The sequence below is a fragment of the Scaptodrosophila lebanonensis genome, unplaced genomic scaffold (genome assembly GCF_003285725.1).
Source record: "Scaptodrosophila lebanonensis strain 11010-0011.00,11010-0021.00 unplaced genomic scaffold, SlebRS2 tig00000092-arrow-pilon, whole genome shotgun sequence".
Classification (NCBI taxonomy): Eukaryota; Metazoa; Arthropoda; class Insecta; order Diptera; family Drosophilidae; genus Scaptodrosophila; species Scaptodrosophila lebanonensis.
The window spans coordinates 672,210-696,306 of record NW_022060566.1 but is presented as its reverse complement, the minus strand read 5'-3'; the positions used below and the strand labels follow the sequence as shown (position 1 = coordinate 696,306).

The window sequence follows — 24,097 nt, the reverse complement described above, 5'->3', positions numbered from 1 at the left end:
ATACACTCTAATTGTTTGCATTTGTGTGGAACACAATGAATGCCCAAACTCTGGCATAATAGCGCGCAACTTCGGCGGCTGCCCTAAGCAGCCTCGATACTTTGGAACCGGTTCGACCGAATTGTTGTCTCTCTTGATAAAGCGGCTACGCCGTCAGCGGATTAATTTCCCATACTTATCAGAGCAGAGCTCGAGCATATGGCGGTGCTCTCTAGCTCCCAGTCCCCGTCCCCGTCCCTGTCCCCGTCCCCGCCCCTGTCCCAGTCCCTGTTTGCTGTCTGCTGCCTGCTGATCCTTCTGGTGTTGTTGTTGGTGTTGGTGCAACATTGCGCTGCGTGTCGACGGCGCTTTAATCATTCAGGCGTTGGCGTCGCGGGGCTAACAAACAACAGACAACAGACAAGTCTGCCTCTGGCTTTGGCTATGTTTCTGTTTCTGCTTCTGCTTCTGCCCGATCCTGTGGCTTGTGCCCCTGTCCGTGCCCCCGGTTCTTCTGCCCATCTTGCCTGCCAGCCTGACCGCCCGCCCGCCCGCCTGTCTGTCAGCTAGCGAATGTGTTTTGAATTATTGCGCTGTAAATTCAAAAAGAGCGTCAGGATGGTGGCGATGACGATGATGATGCGATGCGATGCCTTGCAACGGGAAGCTGCTCACAGCTCACACAAAAATTGCAAAACAAAAGGATATTGTGACAAGGATTTATTAGTGCAGCGTCGGGGGGCGTCTGTTACTGCCATTGTCCTGTCCGTCCGACTACTCAGGGCTGTTGGCATTTATGAATTTCAGGGTTGATTTGAGTCGAGCTGAGTCGAGCTCTAAACCGGCGGGTCACAGTCAAAGCCCACTGCCTGCCCTGTGCCCGCTCGAGTGTCAAAGCGCAATTATTGCTCATTGCAATGCACGCTGTTTCCGGCATTTTGAAAAGAGGCCCACAACTCCAGCCCCGTTCCTGCCAACGTATCCCAAATCCCGACTCCCATCTCTCTCTCTCTTAACTTTCGGCTACCGCGACACTGACACTCAACTCAACTCTCAAACCGACTCGACTCATTCACTCAACGCCAGGACTAAGCTCAGCTGCGATTTATTGCATTCAATCTGTTTTCGCAAATACGCTCAGCAAGCGCACACTTTGTCTTCACGTTCTTTTGTCTGTTTTGTTTGTCTCTTCTTTTTTTTTCGCTACATTTCCTTCCCTTCCTCTCTGCCCCTCGCTCTGTCTTGGAGTTTAATTACATGAAAATTTCCATGAAAAATGCTGTTGACAAATGTTTTCGGGTGGTGGACACTTTTGTTGTGCGTTGGTCGCGTTGACAAAACAGCTTGGGGTAGAGTAGAGTTCTTGTTATAATTGTTATTGTTGGAAATTAAAGGGTGTTGTGCCAAGGCAGGTGCTGAACTGCGTCAACCCTTAGGCCAAGCCCCGATGCCACCAACCAAAATCCCATATACTCACAATTAGTCCCCGCCACTTACGGCGCTCACCGAGAATGTTACAAAAACATTTGACTAATTTATTTAATGGCCTGGTTATTACGCGAACATGGCGCTAGCTGCTCGACATGCTGAATTGCTGATTGTCTGTCTGGCTGGCTGGCTGCTTGATTGGGAACTGTTTACACTACGCCTAATGGTGCTGGAAAGTATTGAGTGCAAGGCTAAGCGGACAATGCCTAAAGCTTTAATTTTCTCTATCTTAAGCAATTTGTTGCGAAACAAGCTTGAGGAGCAGATAAAGCTATAATTTCATTGATACCTTTAGTAATTATTAATCGATGCAAGAAACATTAATTTGAAGTCAACATGTGGATCTATTTATATATCTGGTTTTGGCTACAATTAGTTTGCATATTAACTTTCAAATTAAATAGTGTTGGAAAACAACATAATACGGTACACAAACTGCACAGGAACTGCACTATTGTGAATCTTAAATCTGCTTGCATTATTAAGTATTAATAATTGAATTAAGAAGTGTTGGAAAACAAGATAAAACGGTACACAGACTGCACATGAACTGCACTATTGTGAATCTCAAAATGGTTGGCATTATTAAGTATTAATTTTCAAATAAAAAAGTGAAGAATTGCTTGCATTATTATTTATTTTCAAATTAAAAAGTGTTGGTAAACATAAGGAACTACACTATTGTGAATCCCAAATCTGCTCGCATTGCTGAAAAACCTGTTAAAATGAGGCAACTAAACAGTGTTGGAAAACATGTTAAAATGTGGCAGATTCGAAAACATGAATTATAACTGTGAACGATTAACATTCTTGTGCTTAGCGAGCAGAAGACTTGAAATAGTTGCTTGTAGTTTAGTAGCTCAGCTTCCCGCCTCTAGCTCTGGCACGTCCATCCCCCCTTCTGGGGAGGCTTGCAATCCAAGCTTTGCCATTTGCAGGACCATTGAAAAATGGCCAAATATGCTGCAAAAGTTTTATTGCACTTGCCAAATTAATTCGCCCCAAAAGTTGGATGGTGGCTGTGTTGAGAGTTGGCCAAGTTGTTTGGCGCTTGATTGCCAGCCTTGTTAATTGCGTGACGTGTGACGACGCTTGGCAAATGGGGGGGAAATAGAGGGTCAGAGATAACCGCCCATTGGTGGCCCCATCAACTAGCTGTGTGGTCCTCACCCCTCTCCCTAACTCTCCGCCAGTCTGCTGTTTGTCTCTTGACTCGCGTAATGTGCGTTCATTAATTTAATTTTTCATTATGCTGGAAAGCAAAACGCTCGATAAAAACGAGGAAATGAAAAGTGTCATAAAGCAACACAAAAGCTGCGGCCATAAACAATGCTTGAAAAGAATGCTTCGACCACCGAGCAAAGAAATGACAAAACCACCGCTTGCTGCCGCTGGTTCTGCTCATCGCACTTCCACAGCCCGAGCCCGAGCCAGTGGAGCCAGGGTTGCTGAATTGAAAGGTAGCACCTTTTATTTTAATATTTGGTCATTAAAAAACAGTTTAGGTCACTGGACCCTCTGGCACGGCCCGCAACAGTAAAGGCGGTGAAGAAAGTGCGTAAAGAAAAATCAAATCGAAACAGCAACAACAACGAAACAGCAATAACCTTTAACGCCCCCACACATAGCTTAAGAGGAAGAGGAGGAAGGAGAAAGGAGGAGGAGGGAGGAGGAGGAAAACAACAACAACAATTAAGGCTAAACGCTTTTATAACGCCAATGGTGGGCGGGGTCTTCGGGCGGTCCCGTTCGTCGCACAGATTAATGACACAGCCCGATTTTTACGATTGTTTCTCAACTTTAAAAAGTAACATGGCGTTGTTGTGTTTTTTTTTTCTTCTTCCATTTTTACGAGTATATGTTTTTGTATTCTTTTGTGCTGTTGCTGTTGTGTTGTTGTTGTTGGTGCTACCGAAACGAAATTTATGAAATTTTACCTTTCGGGCAAGCAATTTGCTCCATTTACATTCTTTATTAGCCGACGCAGTTAGCCCGAGTTGTTACTGCTCTTGGCTGTGTCGGCGGGGCAGGTTCAAACTTTTGGTGTTGCTGCAAAAGAATTTCGTGTGCAAGTTACATAAATTCGCAACACAAAAGACGCTTAGGGCCAACTTTTGCCCCCACTTCCTCTCTCCCTCTCCCTCCCCCTCTCTGTCTCTCACTCTGTCGCTGTGGTCCGCTTGCTCCTGCTGTGACCTGAGCTTGAGGCTTGCGGCTGATGGTGGGGGGCTTTGCGGTGTATCCACAAAACTCGAATCGAGCGCTAAACACAGCCTGACGCCAGCATAGCGAATTAAAATGCTCAACTTTGTCAATTTTAAAGTCATATTTCATAAAAACATATGGCTAATATTAATGAGAGTTTAAGAAAATGCCAGGCGAAAGGGCGTGGAAGGCCGTGCTTGAGAAGACAGACGACTTCAATATTATCAAAGATTATCGCTGCAATGAGTGGAAACCGCATTTTCACTGAACAGCAAAGTTAACATCAGAAATGTTTGAATCGCCGATGTCTGTTGAGTCCCAAGTTTACGCAACTAACTGGCAATAATATTAGTGCAAACATTAGTAGCAACAAGTGGTGAGCTGCTAAGATGTTCTTAAAAGCCTTTCTTTAAATGTTAGGCAAAAAATGCAAACTTTGTTAGTATTTTCAAACATGTGATTGTTTCAAAATATGATATTCAGGATGCAATTATCCAATAATATTTTTCAGTAAATTTTGTACTTAAGATCTTTCCAATTTTAAAAAATTCTTGAATTTTATAATGACTGACATTTTTCGAATTGAGTGCCTACTCAAGGTACAAACAAGTAGTACAAGAAACTTTTATCTAAAATTTTTTCTATTTGCTATTATGCGTGTTATACCGATCTAAAAAATCTCTGTTTATCAAATCTTGTCTCAGTTTTCAAAATATTTAAAATGCTCGATCGTTAATTCAGTTTGCAACATAACCAATACTGATACTAATTATTTTATGATTATCCTCTTATTGGGTCTCCTATAGGACCCCCGATTAGATCTCGTATTGGACGTCTCAGTGGGCCTCCTATTCGGCCTTTCTTTTTGGGCTTCCTTCTATTGAGCCTCTAACTTGGCGTTATATAAATGAAGCACTTCTTCGTAAGCGGCTTGCAGTCCTATTTGCTTTGAATGTTTACACAACTGACTGGCATGTTGGACAATAAATAATGTTTCAATTCACATTTTAAATGAAGCATAAAGATTTGACTGCTGTGCTTTAGCTGATCGTCTCAATATCTTTACACGCTGCAATCCATTGCATTTATCTTCCTCACTCTGGGCAGCACAAAGATTTCTCGCCCATCCATCCCATACCTTCGCCCTGCCCCTCCACGAACCCACTAGCTCAGCTATAGGCGAATTTAATAAATTCATCATCTTTCATTTAGTCGGAGTTGGCGTTGAAGTTGGAGTTGGAGTCAGAGTCGTAGTCGTAGTCGTAGTCGGAGCACCATCGCAGTCTGTTACGCTGTCCAAAAAAAGAATGGAAATCATAAAAAAGCGGCAGATAACGTGCGCGAAGATGCCGCTGAAGCCTCTCGTTGGAGAGCGGGCGACGCCTGGCGTGCAATGACAGCTTCTGTGCGGGGTTGTCGGCAAAGTTGCCAAAAAAGCAAAAAGCACACACACACACACACACACACTAAAAAAAAAAAAAAAGAACACGGCCGAAAAAAAAGCAAAAGCAAAATCGTGACTGTCATTTCAACGAAGCGAAGTTATTTTTCATGACAAAGCAGCAGCCGAGGACCTCGACTCATTTTGCACGTTGGCTGGCGACTGGTGGCCAGGCGAAGGGAGCCAGTCGAGAATGGAGGCGGGGGCGTGGTCGCTGGCTGGAGTAGTGGCTGGGCGAGGCGAGAGGGCGGAGCGGGGGGTTAGCATTCCAGCGTTAAAATACCTTTTACTGGCACATTACAAAAATAATAATACAAAAAAAAAAAAAAAAAAAAATGAACTCACAGACACAGACACACACTCATACATACACTCTGAAGCGAGTGCAACGCGTCGCTGGCTCCGTCGCTGCTGGTGCAGCGTTTTCTTTATGAAATTATTACGACTCTGGAAATGGGGTCGGGTCGTACCAAATGTCGTTACATCGTATGTCCGCTTGCCTCCGCTTGGCTCCGCTTGCTGCGCATCCCACGGTGGTTGCCCCAAACGCTCACTTCCCTCGTCATTCTAGTTCATTGTTGAACATTTTCTCTCCCTCTGCCCCCCTCTCCCTCTCTTCATCTCTCGTTCTCTGTTGCAATGTCAGGGAGCAGTGGTTGGGGGCATACAAGTATACGGAGGGAGTAGGTCAACTATCAAGCGGAAAGTATTTTTGAAAATTGCTTAAAATTTAAGCTGCATTGGCCAGCAGACAACTTTCTAATCAATATCCATGCCTCAAATTATTAGCTTTAAAGCAGCAATTTAATGAAAATGCACTTTTCCACATTTCCACGAACTCTTTTGATCGATCTCTGCCAAGCACCGCTATTCTCAATACAAGACTCCAAGCCCGCAAGCCTGCTTTATGCAAAACAATAGAATGCTGTCAAAAACTACCAACCACTCAGCCAGACCTAGACCGAGCTTTAGATAGCAAGACAGCTGGTCTGTCATTTACATCATCATCGTAATCATCATCATCATCATCATCGTAATCGTCATCTATGCGGCATGCAGAGCCCCAGCCTCAGTTTTGAGGCCCAGCCCTGCGAACCCACGCGACATTCTCACGCACTTGTGACAAACGACAGACCAGAGAGCTCAGAGGAGGCGCGCATTTGACCCACAAAATGAAACCAAAACCAAACCATAACCAAAACCCTGGTCTAGCCGCCGCCCGAGCTCTCTTCTCAGATCTTTGTCACACACTCGTAAAGATCGCATTAAAATGCCATAAAAAGCGACACATTACTTTTATTTTTTTTCGCTTTTCGTTTCGGTTGTTTTCAGTTTGCTTTCTATATGGCGTCGGCTTTCGCTAATGAAGTTGCCCGCCAACTTCAAGAGTGGCCACAACGCCATAATCATCATCATCATCATCATCATGAGCATCATTATTGTCATCATCGTCAGGAAGAGAACATCAAGAATCTAATAAGCGTGAAATAATTGACATTTAAGCAAAGCGCACGCACATAGACAATGAAAATGCGCAGTGGAAGCTGGCCAGCAAGTTCGACGGACAGTAGAAATTTGTTAGGAGCAACATCTAGATATTATCTACCGCCAGGCGGGCCAATAATTTGTCTTCATTATTTTTTGGAAAACTTAGGCGGGCAGCCTACAAAATATCTCTTTCAAATTGGGAACATTGGAGTGGTAATTTAATATATAGTTTAAGGTAATCGAGACATTACATAAAATATATATATTCAAACTTTTCATAGGAAATATAATGATTATAGAAATTTCTATAATATGGGAGTCAAACTCCTTTTTATGAGAGTTTTGATTCATTCGATCTTTGTCAAATACTTTCTCCACCTTTTGTAAACGTTTCTAAACTCTAAACATCTATCTGATTTCTTGAACTCACTACTTGTATATAAAAGCAGTATGAGAATACCTGCTTTATAACAATTATCTCTAGGACCTCGACGGTACTTTATTATCAGATAAATATTCGTAGAAAATCAAAGCCGTGATTTAATTCAGCATTGTCAATTACTTTTCCTATCTATCATAAAACTTCTTTATCTCTTAACATCTATCTGATTTGTTGAACTTTCCATACAAAAGCAGTATGATAATATCTGCTATATCACAATTATCTCTAGATCAGATAAATATTCGTAGAAAATCATCTATAATAAAACTTCTTCATCTCTAAACATCTATTTGATTTGTTGAACCTTTCTATATATGTAAGAACAGTATGAGAATACCTGCTATATAACAATTATCTCTAGGACCTCGACGGTACTATATTATCAGTTAAATATTCGCAGAAAATCAAACTCTTAATTCAATTTATCTTTGTCAATTACTTCCCCTATCTATCATAAAACTTCTTCATCTCTAAACATCTATCTGATTTGTAGAACCTTTCTATATAAAAATTAAGTATTTTTTTTTTTTTTTTTTTTTTTTTTTTTTTTAGTTTACATATATACAATTTATTAAACTAGTTTTCTACTACCAATATGGCAGCTTAAGCTAGTTGAAAGTTAGGGAATACAAAAGTTGTCTATAGTAAGCATCTATAGGACGCACTTATATCTATGTACATATATACAATATTTACAATGTTTTACATGAAAAATGATTATATTTTATGATATATACTATGTATTTTATACAAGGGCTCTTGTGGGGAGATCCTTTGGATGGCACTTCTTCAGTCTTCTCTTCTTAGGTTTGGACAGGAGCCGCCTCGCTAGTGCGTTGGGGTGACTGCCGAGTCGCTTCTCGTAATTGCTTGCGTGCATTTGAATGACATCGCCAACCTTGGGGACACATAAGTCTCTTTCGATGTCCCTAGTGCGCATATACCAGGGAGCGTTGCATATTTTTCTGAGTATTTTAGCTTGAGCAACTCTTATTTTGTTTAGGTTTGAAGCAGCGGCAATGCCATAAATTGGTAGCGCATACTTCCATATTGGACTTAATATGGACTTATATACTGTCACCTTACTGTGCAGGGACAGCTTGTTGCATGGTGCAAGCAGCCATGCCATCTTTCCGGCTTTCGCCATGACCGATCGCTTGACCATTGTTGTATGCTTGCTGAAGTTGAGTCTTCTGTCCAGAATTACACCAAGATATTTGTGCGAATTTGTATGACTGAGCGTGGACCCCAACATTGTGATATCTCCGCATGACGACGGCCTTGTTGTAAATGTGACATTCGCACACTTGCTGGCGTTGATACCAATGTTCCAATTCAGAGCCCACTTCTCGAAACTACTTACATACTGCTGTAAGGCTTCCGAAGCTACATCGATATCTCTGCTTCTGGTAAGCACCGCAGTGTCGTCTGCGTAAGTAGCTATTAGTGCGTCATCCTCGTATACTCCAATGATCTCTTGCGGTGCAGGCATATCAGCAGTAAATAATGTATACAGGGTAGGACCGAGAACACTGCCTTGGGGCACTCCTGCACAAATTGAGCGCCTCGTGGATTTCACTCCATCAACAGCAACTCTGAAGCTTCTGTCCCTTAGAAAGCTTTCGATGAGTTGAAACAATTGAGGAGTTAGCATGCCTTTCAATTTGCAGAGGAGACCATCATGCCACACTCTATCAAAAGCTTGTTTAATATCCATAAACACAGCCACTGAGTACATCTTTTGCTCCATGGCTTCCAGGGCGAAGTTGACCACACGGTGGAGCTGTTCCGGTGTTCCGTGACTTCTTCGAAAACCAAATTGCCATTTTGGAATTCTGCGCATCACGGCTTCGAGCTGGAGAATCCGGTCCAGAATCACACGTTCCATCATCTTCCCGAGGGCAGGTAGCAGACTAATCGGCCTATATCCATCTACTTCAGTATGCTGTTTCTCTGGCTTTGGAATCATCGTAATTAGCGCCATTTTCCAGCAGTTTGGAAAGTGCCTCAGCCTGAGTATGTTATTCATGAGCAAGACAATATACAGCAGAGCCCTTGTGGGGAGCAGTTTCAGCGTCCTGTTGTCTAAAAGGTCTTCTCCAGGCGCTTTTTTTACCTTTAGATTTTTTATCTGCTGTACCACTTCTTGAAGTGTAACTGGGCTTGCAGGCAAGGCCATTTGGAATGGCATCTCCAGCCTAAGCTCGACTACCCTTCGCCTATCTGCTGTTGTAAAGTCAAAAGGCTTAAATCTTTCCTCTAGGCTGTTTGCAAAGATTTCAGCTTTCTGCTGACTGGAGTAGCTCCATCCACCTGTAGGATCCTTAATTGGAGTCTTAGGGATGACCAGCCTCTTAAATCGCCTCGTAAGCTTCCAGAGCGAGTAATTAAATGATGCATCTGGACCAGCACTTTCCAATATGTCATCAATTCTGCCTTGTCTGATTTTAGCAAGCTCTTTTTGCAGTCGATTGGACAGTCTTTTGTAGATTTGATGAATGCGAGTATCTCCAGTTCTTGCATATTCTTTCCTGACTCTTCTTTTCAGGCTTAAGAGCGCAGCAGCCGTTGGTGGTAGACTAGCTTGACTATGTTGGGTTGGCAAGCGTAAAGTTTTCGGTGCAGCAGAAGACGCAGCCAGTGAAATGTTCTTCATGAGGATTGATATCGCGTCTTCGATATCCTCTGGGCTGTTAATTTCGACGTTCAGGTTAATTCTTCTTTCGAGATCGGCTTTAAAAACATCAATACGGGAGCCAGGTGGTAGAATATATTCCCTCTTGGGATTATATTGCGGTGCATGATGTAGCGTCGCTACTACTGGAAGGTGATCCGATGCGAGCTCATATTTTGTTTCAACGGTGAGTCTGTTTAGGGCAATCCTGTTGACAATAAAGAAGTCTAGTGCAGAGGGGTTAAGCCGTGTGTTGTAAGAGTAGAAAGTTGGCTCTCCAGTAGCAAGAACTTGGCAAGTAGTACTAGCTATGGCCTCTTGCAAACACCTTCCTCGCCTGCAAGATCTGGAATTACCCCACCATTGGTGTTTTGCATTAAAATCACCGCCTACAATAAACTTATCTCCTAAGGTTGCAAGCAATAGATCAAAGTCGGCCCTGCACCAAGCTTCATTGGGAGGAAGATATAGGGAGGAGACTTTGATGCTTCCACCATTCGTCGGTATAGTTACGCTGGCCGCTTGGATGCTTGTTTTTAGAATTGGCTCATTCTGTGAATGAGCGATACTTGATCTAATGATGACTGCAGAACCACTTTTAGCGGTGCCACTAGGATGATTAGCGTAGTACTGGTCGTATCCTGGCAAATATGCGTTCAAGCCAGGACGCATATGCGTTTCGGTTATTAACATGATATCGATCGAGTTTGAACTTAGGAAAAGCCTGAGTTCATCATTGTTTTTGACCAGGCCCCGTGCGTTCCATAATCCGATTTTTAACAGCGGATTTAACATTTGGATATTAGTTTTTGTACCAATTCACGGAAGGCTCTATTGGAATCCATATTTTCCTGTATGAGCTTATACATTTGATCCATTCTTGCGTTTAGATCTAAAATCGCCTTTTCCAGCATACTAAATTTGTTGTTTAGATGCCAATCTTCGGCGGAACTGTGTGATCGGGGCGAGTTTTGGTTTGTTGGCGCGCTGGTACGTTTTTCTCCAATTGGCCTAGCTGCATCAGCATAAGAGAAGCCACTCTTAACAGTAGAGTTTGAGATAAACTGTACTTTAGTGCCTTGGTTATTTGGGTAACTCCTATTGCTACCGATAACTAGTCCATCTTTCGGCAACCTCACAGCTGGCTTAAGTTTTTTGGCTAGATCAATTCTTACCTTGCAGCCTCTGAAGCTCGACATGTGGTCTTCGCCGCAATTAGCGCATATAAATTCCCCATTATCATTCAGGTTACATGATTTTGAGCCAGTATCATGGTCCCCCGAGCATTTACCGCAAACCGGCTTTTTAAGGCAATAGTTCCTCGTGTGCCCGAAATCTTGGCATCTGAAGCATTGTACCAGCTCTTTACTCTGTTTGGCCTTTGATATTGTAACCCTGTGTCTACCAATTTGAGTTATTTTTAGTGCCTCAGCAACGTTGGGTGCGTTCTGGAGGTTAACGTAAAACATATTTTGTCTTGTTTTAACATTATTTATGTCCTCACCATCCTCCTCATTAATTTGAATGTTACGCCAGTCCGGTTTTCTGGGGCAATATATATTCAAAACTGTAAAGCCCTTGTCGGTAAAGGTGCGCTCTATTAATTGCCTGGGTACATTGGGATGAATATCTCTGAGCACCAATCTGCAGGGTTTGTTCTCCTTCAACTGGTGGTGCCAGAATTGACAATTTTGATTGGACAATAATTTGATTATTGCACGAAACGCATTCGAATTCTTCGTATAAATACGCGAGATCCCAGATTTCGATGTGCGTATGTCGTAATCGTTAGGGGAGACAGCAGAATTGAGCGCCACCTCCAGCTTATCCAATTTGTTGACTTGTGGCACACATATAGCAGGAGGCTTAGGAATACTACTTCCCTGCTGGAAACGGCTGGCTTCATTTTGCTGGCTCGATGGATCTTCGGAATCTGGCTCTTCCATTTCCATAATGGAATCAGCTTCTTCCGAAAGGGCTGCAAATCTATTATTTTGAAGTGCTGGCGGAGAGGAGGACGCAGTTCGTTGTCCCTGGGTTGTATTGACAGGAGTTGGCTTATTTTTTTGAGCCGATTTTAGTGACTCGACGGCTCCTTTCCGCTTCTTATTAATACCGGGTACTGACATTTGAAACGAGCAAAATTTGTCCAGAGTTGGATTTGCAACTAAGTTTGTGATTGAAGCCGGTGTACTCACAACGGCGGGTGTGGAGCACAAACTGCCATTTGATGTCGCTACTGTAGTATACATTGATTGAGAGTTCACCACAGAAAATGTTAGGGTACTTGTAGTCGATGTACAAGTGGTTGAGGCAATCCAGTTACTGGTTGAGATTGACGGCTTTAAGTATGGTTTTCCCATTGACATATGCAAGTCCTTGGTTATTTTTGCTCTCAGCTCCGAAGGTGATTTACCAGAAATTTTTCTCATCTCCACGTACTTCGGCAGCTTATTGACTACTTCCTCAGCTGCTCCGAGAGCGGCCGAGTCTTCATCAGCATTCATTTACGTGAGATAAGATGACTTGCAAAACAAGCAAAGAAGAAAAATTCTGGGCTGTCTCTGCTCCGATGACGTGTATACGTCAGCAGAGCAGCCCCATACAGCAGATTAATTGTTGATTGGAATCCAAGAAAATAAGGATACTAAACGATTGCCAAAAAGCCAAGGTGAAACTAGGTTTCCGGGTGGTTTTTTTTTTAACGCACTATACGCGAAATAATTGAAAAAGAGGAATTTATTACAATTTTTCACGGAGCGCACAATAAAAAGTCGACTAGTCACTTTGACAGCTACCAGGGTTGAGTGAAAAAAAATTAAGTATACTACTAAGTATTTTATTAGAGAAATATTCGCGGAAAATATGATCGCTTAACTCATTTGCGCAGACAGCAAGCTTCCAATATTTTTGTAGGGCAATTCTTCAGATATTCGCAACTGTTCCTTTTTGGCAATACTTACTGTAGTATGTACGAGTATGTCCGCACGCTTTGTAGGCCAAGCGAACGCAAGTGAGCGACAGACGATAAGTGAAGAATCATGACAGATGACCGCACGTACGTTCCACGTTTCGACACGGACGCTAGGACGGAACGCTCGAGCGGAGGGGTGTTGGGGCGGGCAAAAGAAATGTGCGAGACTGAGTCTGTCAGCTCGGTTCAGTTCAGTTCTACATCAGCGTCGCGTCGCTGGCACCGTCGCGTCGTCATCATCAGATTTCTGGGTCATGAACCAAAAATGTAAAATAATGAGTTGGTTTTACACAAGAACACAAAAACACACACACACACACATACGCACACGCACATAAAAAAACAAAAAATATATATGTATGTATCTATATTTAAAAAAGAAGAAGAAGAAATACGCTCGGTTCAAGCCACGCACTGGGGCCACGTTTGTTAGTTTAGTATAAAGAAATGACAGGCTGTTGGCATTTTGCGTGTCACACCTGCATCCACACCCGTACCCGCACCCGTACCCGCACCCGTATCCGCACCCACGTGGTTTGGCGCTCTTTGGCCAGTGGGAGGAGGCTGGGGCGGCGGCACCTAGCAGCAATGGGAACATCTGTAAAGCCGACACGTGATGTGTTTGCAGAATTGAGGCATTCAGCTGAGCTGCAGCTTTATTGTGACATACATAGTAGTAGTTTAAATTTAATGGCTGCCAAGGATTGCAATTGTGGGTGGGGGGCATCATCACTCTATCAGCTCGCATTAATCAATCATTGTGCACAATCACATCCCACCACTGCACCACTGCACCACCGCACCACCACCCAACAATAGATTGAGTGCAAAAGAAAAAGTGTTGCAGTGAAATGGGGACGTTGGCAAATACCTCTTAATTGACACACATTTAGTTCGAAGCAATGTGAATTTAATTAGCGAATTTCGTGAGCAGGAGGGCCATCCAAATCCAAAATTTGGCTCGAAACAAAGTATAACCTACATCAATGTCACCGGCACGACGGTACAAGAACCTGTTCTATTTTCATTTAGTTCGATGAATTCATTAGTCAAACGTCCGCTACAAATTATCCCCCAATTAGCAGATGGAATTCGTCACCTGAAGAACTCATTCATTCACGAGAAAGCTATAAAAATGACAACCTAAACCCCAATATTGTTGTTGCTTACTTTCAAATGCTGTGCTATTATTAGTGTCACTCAGAAAGGCTTAATTGTTTATGGGTTTTAAATAATGATCGCAAAAGCAAATGCAGATTTTAGAGCAAAGTTAAATGCTTTGGTTTGTGCCTGTGCTGGTATCTTAAAGATGCAAACAAATGAAGTCTCTTCTTTGGAATATGATCTCTATAACTTCTCAGGTATCTCAAAGACTGGTTTCAATATCTGACTGTTTTATAACCAACCATCATGACAGATGATTCAAATGCAAAATGTAATAATTGTCTAACTTAAGACAGATCTTAAATAAAGGATTACAAATAAAATAATTAATATACAAGTGTGTCTTCATGGGCGCTATAACTGACATCTCTTAAATTTATTATTTCATCGACAAACAAAGCTGTGAATGAAAAAAAGAAAATAAATACATTAACTTCTAATAACGAATCTGATTCGGTGAGCGTATTTTATTTGCCAAACGGCCAACTATGCCCCGATTCAAAAAAAAAATAATAATAATAATAAGAAATGGAGTTAAAGAAATAGCAAAGAACCCATCTGAATTCTCTCTGGCTTCTTCACTCTGAGCAGCTCATGTCAGCTTGCTTGATCAAATACTTGCTATTTAAGTTTAGTTTTTAAGTTTAATCCTACAGAACTTATATTCAACAATTTTGAAGTTGCAACTCCTTGACAATTCTTATATTCCTCTGACACCCTTTTTCTCTCTCTCTCTCTCTCTCTCTTTGCAGTTAACATTGCAATCAATGCCCACAACTTAAATGGTAAGTGAAACGCGTCACAAAAGGAAATGCCTTTCAATGCCCCCTGATTCTTTCCCCCACATCCCTACATAGTGCCTCTCCTCCTCCTGCCACTTGGAGTGAGATCTTTTCAGTAGGCGGCCAACTAAATTGCTTTCAAGCAATTTTCCAAAGCTCGACAATGCAACGCCGACTGCACAGTTAACGTCGCTGTCGCTGTCGACGTCGACGTCGGAGCTTACCTATAAACCAAAATGAATGACTGGACGTCATTTAGAACAGAGGCTAAAGGCAGTCCCGCTGTGCGGCCAGACGGTTGGTCGCCCAAACGGCTCGGTCCACCAACAAAAATTGCAATATATACGAGTCTGAATGCATATAAATGTGTGTGCGAATGTGTGTGTGCGTGTGTGTGTGTGAATGTGTTTACTATGGATGGACTCATCGTATATGCAAAAATTCCATGCTGACTGCAACGTCATTCACAGCCGTCCGTTCGTCCGGCCGGACAAGCTGCTGCGTCATGCGCTCATCATTAGGGGGGTGGGCAGCAGACCTTGATGCTTGGTTGGGTGGGGGCGGGCGCACGTCTGTCCACAGTTGTGGAATGTGCCAGCCAGCCAGCAGCGTTGCTGCCCAAACAGCCAAAAGCAAAGCAAAGCATCATCAGCAGCCGCCGGCGTGTGAAACTCTAAACGCAACATTTTGTTTTCTCCATTAACTGTGACGCGTGGCCGACCATTGAACACGGCCGTCTGCTTCTAATCGCCTACCAGGAGGTGGGGGATTGGAGGGGGGGATGTGGTCTGTAAAATGTTCCCATGTTTTTATTAGAACATTTTTGGCAGCCTCAATTTGGCGTCTATGTGATGATGAATCAGTCAGCACAATGAGATTTGGCAAATGCTGATGGCCATGGTGATGGCGATGGCGATGGCAATGGTTTTGCTAAAAGCATTATCACATGACAACAATGGTGATGATACCGTTCCATAGTTGCAAGTGAGCTCAATTTGTTGCAAGCTCCTTTTGGGGATGCACAAGCAGTTGATTTTTTTGGGAAATTAGTGACCAATGCCTGACCATCTAATTGTGCGCAAAATATTTCTGACTGCTGCTCTAAAGTTTTGTGCAACTTGCTCGTAATGTGTATGTGTGTGTGTGTGTGTGCCGGCACTCTGCCACAGCTGAGTGCATCCTGTACAGTAAATTCAATTAGGGCATCAATGCTGTAATGTTGCATGCAAATTTTGTTGCGGTTGCACAATGGCCACAATGCACAATTAAATAAACAATTTTGTTTGCTTCCCCACCACCACCACCACCACCACCAGCTATATAGTTAAAAAAAAAAAAATGCTCAAATATTTTAAATATCTGACTCAGCAGAAATGCTTTAAAGTGCATTTCATACTCAAAATTACATCAATCGCATGAATTACTGATGTGCCGGAATACGGACATGGTTTCAAGGATATTTTCACTGAAGGATGCTTGCTTCAAACAGATTTAATTTAAAAATGAAATTCTTGAAATTTCAACAAGAAGCCGCGTAAATCGGCAAAACTATTTTATATGTTTCATAAATTTGTGTTTTACAGTTGAGCTTTAAAAGCAGGCAGTACCTTTTAAAGAACCCAAAATTTTGATAGCTTCAGTATAGAACAAATAGAGTAATAGAGTATACTAAATGAAATAAATAATATATAAATAAATAAAATCGTACTGGGTTCTTTAATGTATTCACTACTCGATTTGAGTTTATTTCTATTTTTTGTACCCCATAAAGGGAAAAAGGGTGGGCTGGAAAGTCTAAACAAGGACACTGTGGTATGAGCAGATACCTATGTATATAGTATAATCAGAAAAAGTGCTGCATCGATCAAGACATGTGCGCCTGTCTGTCTGTCTGTCTGTCCGTATGAACAGCAAGAACTTTTAAACTAAACTTGGCACGAACACTTTTTCTATCCATATGCAAAGCAGGTTTATTCCAACCCATATACTCGCATTACTTTTTACCGGGCATGAGTTTATTGTACAGCTTAAGACAAACTGATGAGAACCTAGAGTTTCATACATAAGTTTCAAAAAAGTCCTTTGTGTGCGATTATAACCTGCAGGATAGACATATAGAATGTTCAATTGCAACTGCTTTAGATTTAATATTTAGGTCGAGGCTAGGATATATAGTACTTATGCATATTCTGCAATTTGCTTGAATTGTCTTTTGCCAACACTCTTGTATAAATCCGTTTGCATTTGCATATCTTGCTCTTCTATACCCTTACCGTTTTCCCATTACCACAGCGGGGCAATCAGTCTAACAAAACCTAACCTGTGCATACATTTTGACAGCAATTTAAAAAAGAATGGAAAGGAAGAAAGTACAAAAAGTACATCTCATTCCTGTTAAGCCAACAAACTGTGAAGGATTCTTCAGGTTTGCTTCGCAGCTCGCATCTCTAATGGCGAACACGTGCGCCATTTTGCATGCATTTTAGTTGCTGTCATCGTCGTTATGTTGTCGTTGTAGTTAGTACATAGTTGGTGTTGTTTAACCATATTTGTGCACAGCACCCAGACCCCCTTAACAGCATCCAGGGGGCCGCTTGCCGCTTGCCCCTGGCCCATATCTACATATCTATCTATTCACGCGTTGCTTCGCTGTACGTTCAATATGCAACGAGCTTTTTATTTATTTACACAACTCAACAAATTCCAATGATTTTTTCATAATTCGCCTGCTGTGCACTGCAATCGTCTCCACTCCCCTGGCCCCCAATGGCTCCACGGTCCCAGCTCTCGTTAAATCATGACATAAACACTTTCGCACTTTGGCCATCCAACGGATGCTTTAACGCGTCGCGTTTCTGTGCACACCACCACCACCAACAACAACAACAACAAGAAACGAAACAAAACAAAAAATTCAAATACACCAACATATAAATAAATAAAATTTTGCAGTTGCTTGTTTGGTGTTATTTCATTTTTATGTTTTGTTGATGACTTTAAATGATTTGTGGTCAGGGACGTGCAAAACGCCGCACAGCAATGGCACGACAGAAAAAAAAATAAAATAAAAATAAAAATAGAAAAAAAAAGAAAAATAAATGCAAGTGCTATGAGACCCCAACATGGAGCCCCACATTTTCAATACTCACTCGTATGGTTACCTGCGCAAATGTCAACGCTAGGCAGTTAAATAAAGCCCATGTAGCACGCCATTGTAACACATACATAAGCAGATGTATGTATCTGTGTACAAGTATATAGTATATGTATTAGCATGACTAACGTACATTAAATGGCACATCAGCATAAGCGCTTGTGTAACCAATTAGGCAAGTCATTAAACACAACCAACAAATGCCTATAAAGTATAGTAGTATGTACATACAAGAAGGCCATTTTTGGAGAGCCTTAGCCATAGCCATAGCCATAGCCACAGTGTATTGATAGGCAACAAGTACGGGTATGTGTTATGATTTTATCGGAAATTCGATTCATCATCTATTAGTTCATTCAGACAATGCTTGAACATTATTAAAGACTTTACTTCTATTATGTTGGCGTTTTATTTTTGCGTGTGACTTTCTTAAAATCATTCGCCACAAATTCCATATACTTAGTATTAAGCACTTGAATTATTTAATCCTGTAATGTGTTTCTTTTTTTTGCACTAACACGATTTTATTTTCATTCGACCCAGAAATGTTAATGAAATTAATATTTGATTGAATTTTTATGGCTCATAACAATTATTTGCAAACAGCTCGGTGGTTCATTAAATTATGAAGTGCAAAAAACAGAAAAAAAAATTGCCTATATTTTCTCATTCATATTGGTGACAATTTTTTTTTAATATCTGACTATACATATACTATATATACTTGTATGAGATAGAAGAGCCAATAAATAATAATGACACGTCAGATTTGTGCTTGGTTTTCAATTCAATATACATATTAACCAGACATTGAATTGCTGTCATGTTTATGTGTTGTACTCGAAGGGCAGAAAAAACCGGTATACAAGTATTAGAACAATAAAAGGTTTATGCAGAGGGAAGCATCTTCTTATTCTTAAGCAGCATAATGAGGGAAATGTCTGTCTGGATGAACGCCTGTATTTCGGAAAGAGCTAAGCCCACATTAATGAAACCTGGTATGTGGACTCTTCTAATCGTTAGGCAACATGCAAATTATTTTAATTTTGGTTCATTTCAATTCAGTTTGTATTATATAGCAATAAAGACTTACATGACTATGGTAGCTTGAAATTCTATTGATAAAATAGAAGCTGCTAAGGCAATAATTAACTTTAAAACAAAAACAAACAAGCAAACAAATTCAATAATGTATCCCAAAAGAAAGCTCTCATTTATTTATTTATTATTATCATAGCAATTACGAAATAAATACAAGTATGTTGAAGATTATCTCATAATCCAAATGCGAATAGAATTATTTTGCAAAACGCTTGTTTAAATATATTTAGAGCATGACAGAAATACCCATAAGTATTAAATTATTATTATTATTATTTTCTATGTCTGCAGCAAAAGGACCTTCTTCTGCTAACTCTTCATTGGAAAGTATTTCCTACTTGTGTTGCATTTGATCTCGTCAAGTGATTATTTATTCCATTTAATCTTAATTCAGGCCTCACATCCGCTGAACAAAATTAACTTTTTAGATTCGCGCTGAGTGTAACGCAAACATTTGCACAAAAAGTTAGATTCCTGGAAATGAATGCTCACCAAATGAAGTTGTAAGATGAATTTAAATTGTGTGCCATGGACTTGTTTGTGCGTTTACGTTTCTAAATTTGTTGTAGCTTTAAAAACACTTAATAAGCTGACAAAGAGCCCACTTAAGAGCCCAGTCGTCTGGAAATGAAAACCATTCGAAGTGCATACTACGGTGTCACCTATAAAAACAAAATTATCTAATCGGCTTCGAAACGCTCTTCTATTACTTTACAAGTATATTGGCCAAATATTGTCATAAGCTGCCGGCGTCATCGTTGCCCGACCATCTTATCATCAAAAATAGAGCCAATAAAGTAAGTGCTCGTAACTACAAACTGGCTGGCTGGCTGGCTGGCTGACTTGGTGAATGGCGAACACAGCGACTAAATTGTGGTGTGCGGGCTGTGTCAGTAGTGTGGAACAAAATGTTGTAAACCGAACTGTGCAATTATTTGCACAACTAATAATTCACTGTACTGTTCATTCAAAGCTAATATTGGAAGAGCTGCGGCGGCAGTGCTCGGAAGCTAAAATCGTTCGAATTGTTCGCAGCCACTGCAGCATAACATGTTGGCGGGATTCGCTTCGACCGGAGCGGCCATGATTCGAGTTGGCTCCATGAACTCATGAGTGAGTGCCTCGGGCTGTCTGGCAAGTGTCACATCCAAATCACAGAGCTTTGCCGAAAAGCAAACAGAAAAAAATAAAAATACTAAAGGAAACAAAACATGCTCCATAAGTGCGGCTCATAAACTTAAACTGAGCAGCGAATTTGTGCAAATGGCTTTTATGGGCGTCTCTTTTTTTTATGGCCATTTTAGTTGTGATTTCTGTAAACATTGTTGTTCTATGGTTGTTGTTTTTTTTTTCGTTCGTAAACTGTCATCAACACTGGCTCGTCAAATGTAGCAAATCATAAAAAGCTCTAAAGAACTGACCTAGAGATCCCCTACCCTGCCTTCGAAGTGGGCTGAGCATGCAAGTCATGCGCCATTGGCCTTTGCTTTTTATGTGCGTCTTAGATGTGTCTGAGTTGTCAACCGAATGTCTTGAATCGAGCCGCATCACGGCCTTGGTTCTAGCCCGATTGAACAGTCGCTTTCAGTATTGCCAACATGATAGTGAACTTTGTGTGTGGCTTGTTCAATGAAGCTTAAATACCACAAAGCAACTGCTATTTCAGTCCGATTTAATCGATCTATTGATTAACGAAAGTGGTATTGAGACATGCCTTAAAACAACCAAACATTTCATTAAGTGCTGCGTTGAAAGCATTGCTTCAATTTCTGCCTAATTGATTGCCCTTGCAATTCAGAAAGATATCTTTGCTGCTGTTCTACTGAATTGAGTTGAACGGCTTCATGCGATGCTGAACGAACTTGATATTGAAAATGGCATGCGTCGATTGAATTAAAATGCGTCGAATTGAAGTGCACTCACTAACTGGCTCCACTGCGAAAGCAATTGCTATAAATGTTTGCCTTTCTGGTTGCGGCTGTTGTTGACTTTCAAGTCGACTGGCTACGCTTTCAATTAGCCAAATGCAGCAGCTGTTTGTTGTTGCTGCTCTAGTTCAATGCACTGGAAAGAAATTGTAAGCAAATTTATGGCGCACATGTTGCAATGCGAAGTGTTTTCAATTTGACAAGTGACTGAGCACACCCGCGGTCATGTAAATAAAGTCAGTTGTCGTCAACTACCAGTACCACAACTACTGTTCGTCATTCACCTTCAAAATCGTGCCATGAAGCGGAAAAACCAGTAATTAAATGACTCGACTTTTTCACTTTTTCTTCGCATTTCGTTTGACATTAAAAAACCAAAAGATGAAGCAGGAAGGAGAGGGGGGACAAAAAATGAGAGAAAGAAAAATTCGCGCTTATGTTTTTTTCTTTCTTTTTCTTACTTTATTTTTTACTTGTTTTTTTTATTAGTATGTTTTTGTTGTTCCGATGCCAGCCCCCAGCCGCTCCAATTTGTAATTGAAACTTTCATTTTCATTTTTCACAGTTTTGTGAACTGTAATGAAAAACCGGTGACAACCAGCCAACCAACAGAGAGACAGACAGACGGACAGACAGACAGACGGACAGATAAACTGAAAAACCAGCAGCTAGTCAGTCAGTCAGAAATTTGGCTGGTTGACTGGTTAGTAGCTCTACATAGTGGGGGTACGTTGTACACAAAACTTGGCCCTCCCTTATCGCTTCCCCACAACATCGCTGGCAATTTTGGAATACTCGTATACTTGTATGTACTATATGTATGTATGTGTATGTGTATGTAGTGTACGAGTAGTACAAGTAGATTTTATTGACAGGCGAATGTGTCACAACGGCAACAACAAATTGCAATTATGTTGCTCAATTCTTTTCATATTAAAACGGAATTTGTCTCGTATCGAATGGTAGCGTTGCATACGACGAGCTAAGCAAAAACAACATAAACCATTTGTCCAAATATCTGACAGCAGTAATTTCAATTGCAAATATTTGGCATTCTTCAAAGGTAACCAGTTGGATTTTTCTAGTTTTGGGATGCGCAGAAATGAAGTTGTCAGTCAGGCCGAAAATTCGTTTTTATTTAAATTACTGACATATGCAAATCATATTCAAAGTAATATTGCCATGCTCGACAAATATTTTACAAATATACATAGTATCTTGTTGAATACATACTTGTATGTTGTGTTGCACAAATAACTGGATTCAAGAGGGAAAAGTTAATACGAATTGAATGAAGAAATTTCATACTTCAACGGAAAAATAGAACTATACTCGTTTTACTTTAATTTAGCTTCAATGTGAAAATTAAAACTAAATTGCGTTTGAATTGAAAATAAATAAAAGGCACAACTCAAATAATAATAATGGACAAATTGTTTATTCAACATCCATCTGATGATGTTTATTGTAACAAATTTATTTAAATTGTTCAACCAATATTTATATGCAATTTGTATCATAACGGAACTCTCAATTACGTCAAATTGAATGAGAATTGAAGTAAATTGTTTTGTTTTGTTTTGTTTTGTTTGCTATCTATTGCTTATTATTTTGGCTACTTAACTCAAAATACACAACTATTTACTTAACTAAGTTAAGTACAATTTGTTAATGCCATTAATATTTTGATACCATTTATTAACACCATTACGACACGGTAGATTGAAACTGGCTTTTAAATGTTTGAGTGACTGTATTCCTAAAATGGTGCCATAATTGAACTGAATTACCTTTTCATGGCCTTTGTTCATCGTAAATATTTTATTTGTATTACAAAATGATGAGCTAATTTTAAGCACGTTCTCAACGATTTTACAAGTAATTTTCAATTTAGCATTAGTCTGCCGTTGTCAGAAAAACGTTCAGTCAGTCAAACACAAAGTAATGGATTTCAGCGAATGTGATTAAATATTAAGCATTCATTGAATAACAATTTGCAAATAAGCAAAAATACACTGAAAACTGAATGAAATTGAAATGGAATTGTGTTCTGTCACGGTTGGCTGAAACTTCATTCAAGCGAAATGTTTTATGTCCTCACACAAAAAGTGGCTAGTAATTGAATTTACAAAACTATCAGATAATTACCAGCACCTTTCAATTGTTCAACAATCCACACACACTTATTAATGTGCCTTGAAGATTTTTCAAAATTTCAATAAATGCAAATGCTAGGCAAATTTTCTCAATTGAATGCAATTAATTACTTAACTAATGGGAGAATAAATACCATTCGATGATTTAAATGAAATGAAATGAAATGCAACTCCAGCCAAGCGAAAATGTTGATGTTCTCGCCAAAAAGAGGCCATTAATAAAATTGAAAATGTTGTGAGATCATTCCCAAATATAATGTGTACTACAAATAGCTTTCAACATGTTTGATTGTCAATGGACTGGACAATGGACACACCTAGCTACAGTCCACATTTAGCGCCCTGCCAGTTGTGTAAAGAAATTGTCTTGAAACCCGATGACTTCATGGAAAGCGAAGCCAGGAAAAGACCGCAAACGTTGTGCAACTGCTGCTGCTGCTGCGGCGGCGAGCCGAGTTAATGACAAGCGCGACATCCCAATGAGTGGCAAGCCGCGTTGCCGAGCACCCAATATAGAAGACCCCAGGGCCCAGTTGCCAGTGCCCCCTTCCCCCCTTCCCCTTTCCCCTCCCCATCTGTTAACTGATCGCCGTGTCGACGGACAGTTAGGCAGGCAGGTGACGTCCAAATCGATAGCTCGGCTCGACTTGGCTTGGCTTGGGGCTGAACGCGAGTAAATGATGAAATATGATATGAGGCTGCATGGTCGTTGGCCACTAACTGCCATGCAGATACATAGTACTTATTTATGTACATACATACATACATACATATGAAGTACCGTTAGCGTAAACGAAACCAAAACGAACGGCACATGGCTCTGCTCATAAACGGACTTAGTTGCCGAATGGTAAGATGAGAAATTACCACAGAAACGAAAAAAAGAAGCCCTTCCTCACACACACAGTGGCATACCAAAAAATTGGTACACATTCGTTATATTTGCCTTGTAATTAGAAAACCATTCTGCACATTACTCCCATACTATTATTTCATTTTATTAGGCCTCCAGAATGAAAATGTATTCGAATGCAGAGATTGCCGTGTGCAGAGAGCTGAAAAGATATATTTATAGTTTTCCAACTTTCTATTTTATTTTTATAGAAATGTGTAGTTGCTTA

The 24,097-nt window shown here is 40.8% G+C and overlaps 1 protein-coding gene across 3 annotated transcripts in view; it reads left to right on the top strand.

Moving 5' to 3' along the window:
* The window catches only part of LOC115627081, a 159,042-nt gene that overhangs the window by 81,501 nt on the left and 53,444 nt on the right, over positions 1-24,097 (top strand). For 2 of the 3 annotated variants that reach the window (XM_030522630.1, XM_030522631.1), the window contains exon 4: positions 14,608-14,640. The exons of the other annotated variant lie outside the window; for it this stretch is intronic. The gene's annotated coding sequence lies outside the window, so the exon portion shown is untranslated. The remainder of the gene's footprint in view (positions 1-14,607; positions 14,641-24,097) is intronic. 3 annotated transcript variants of the gene reach the window in all.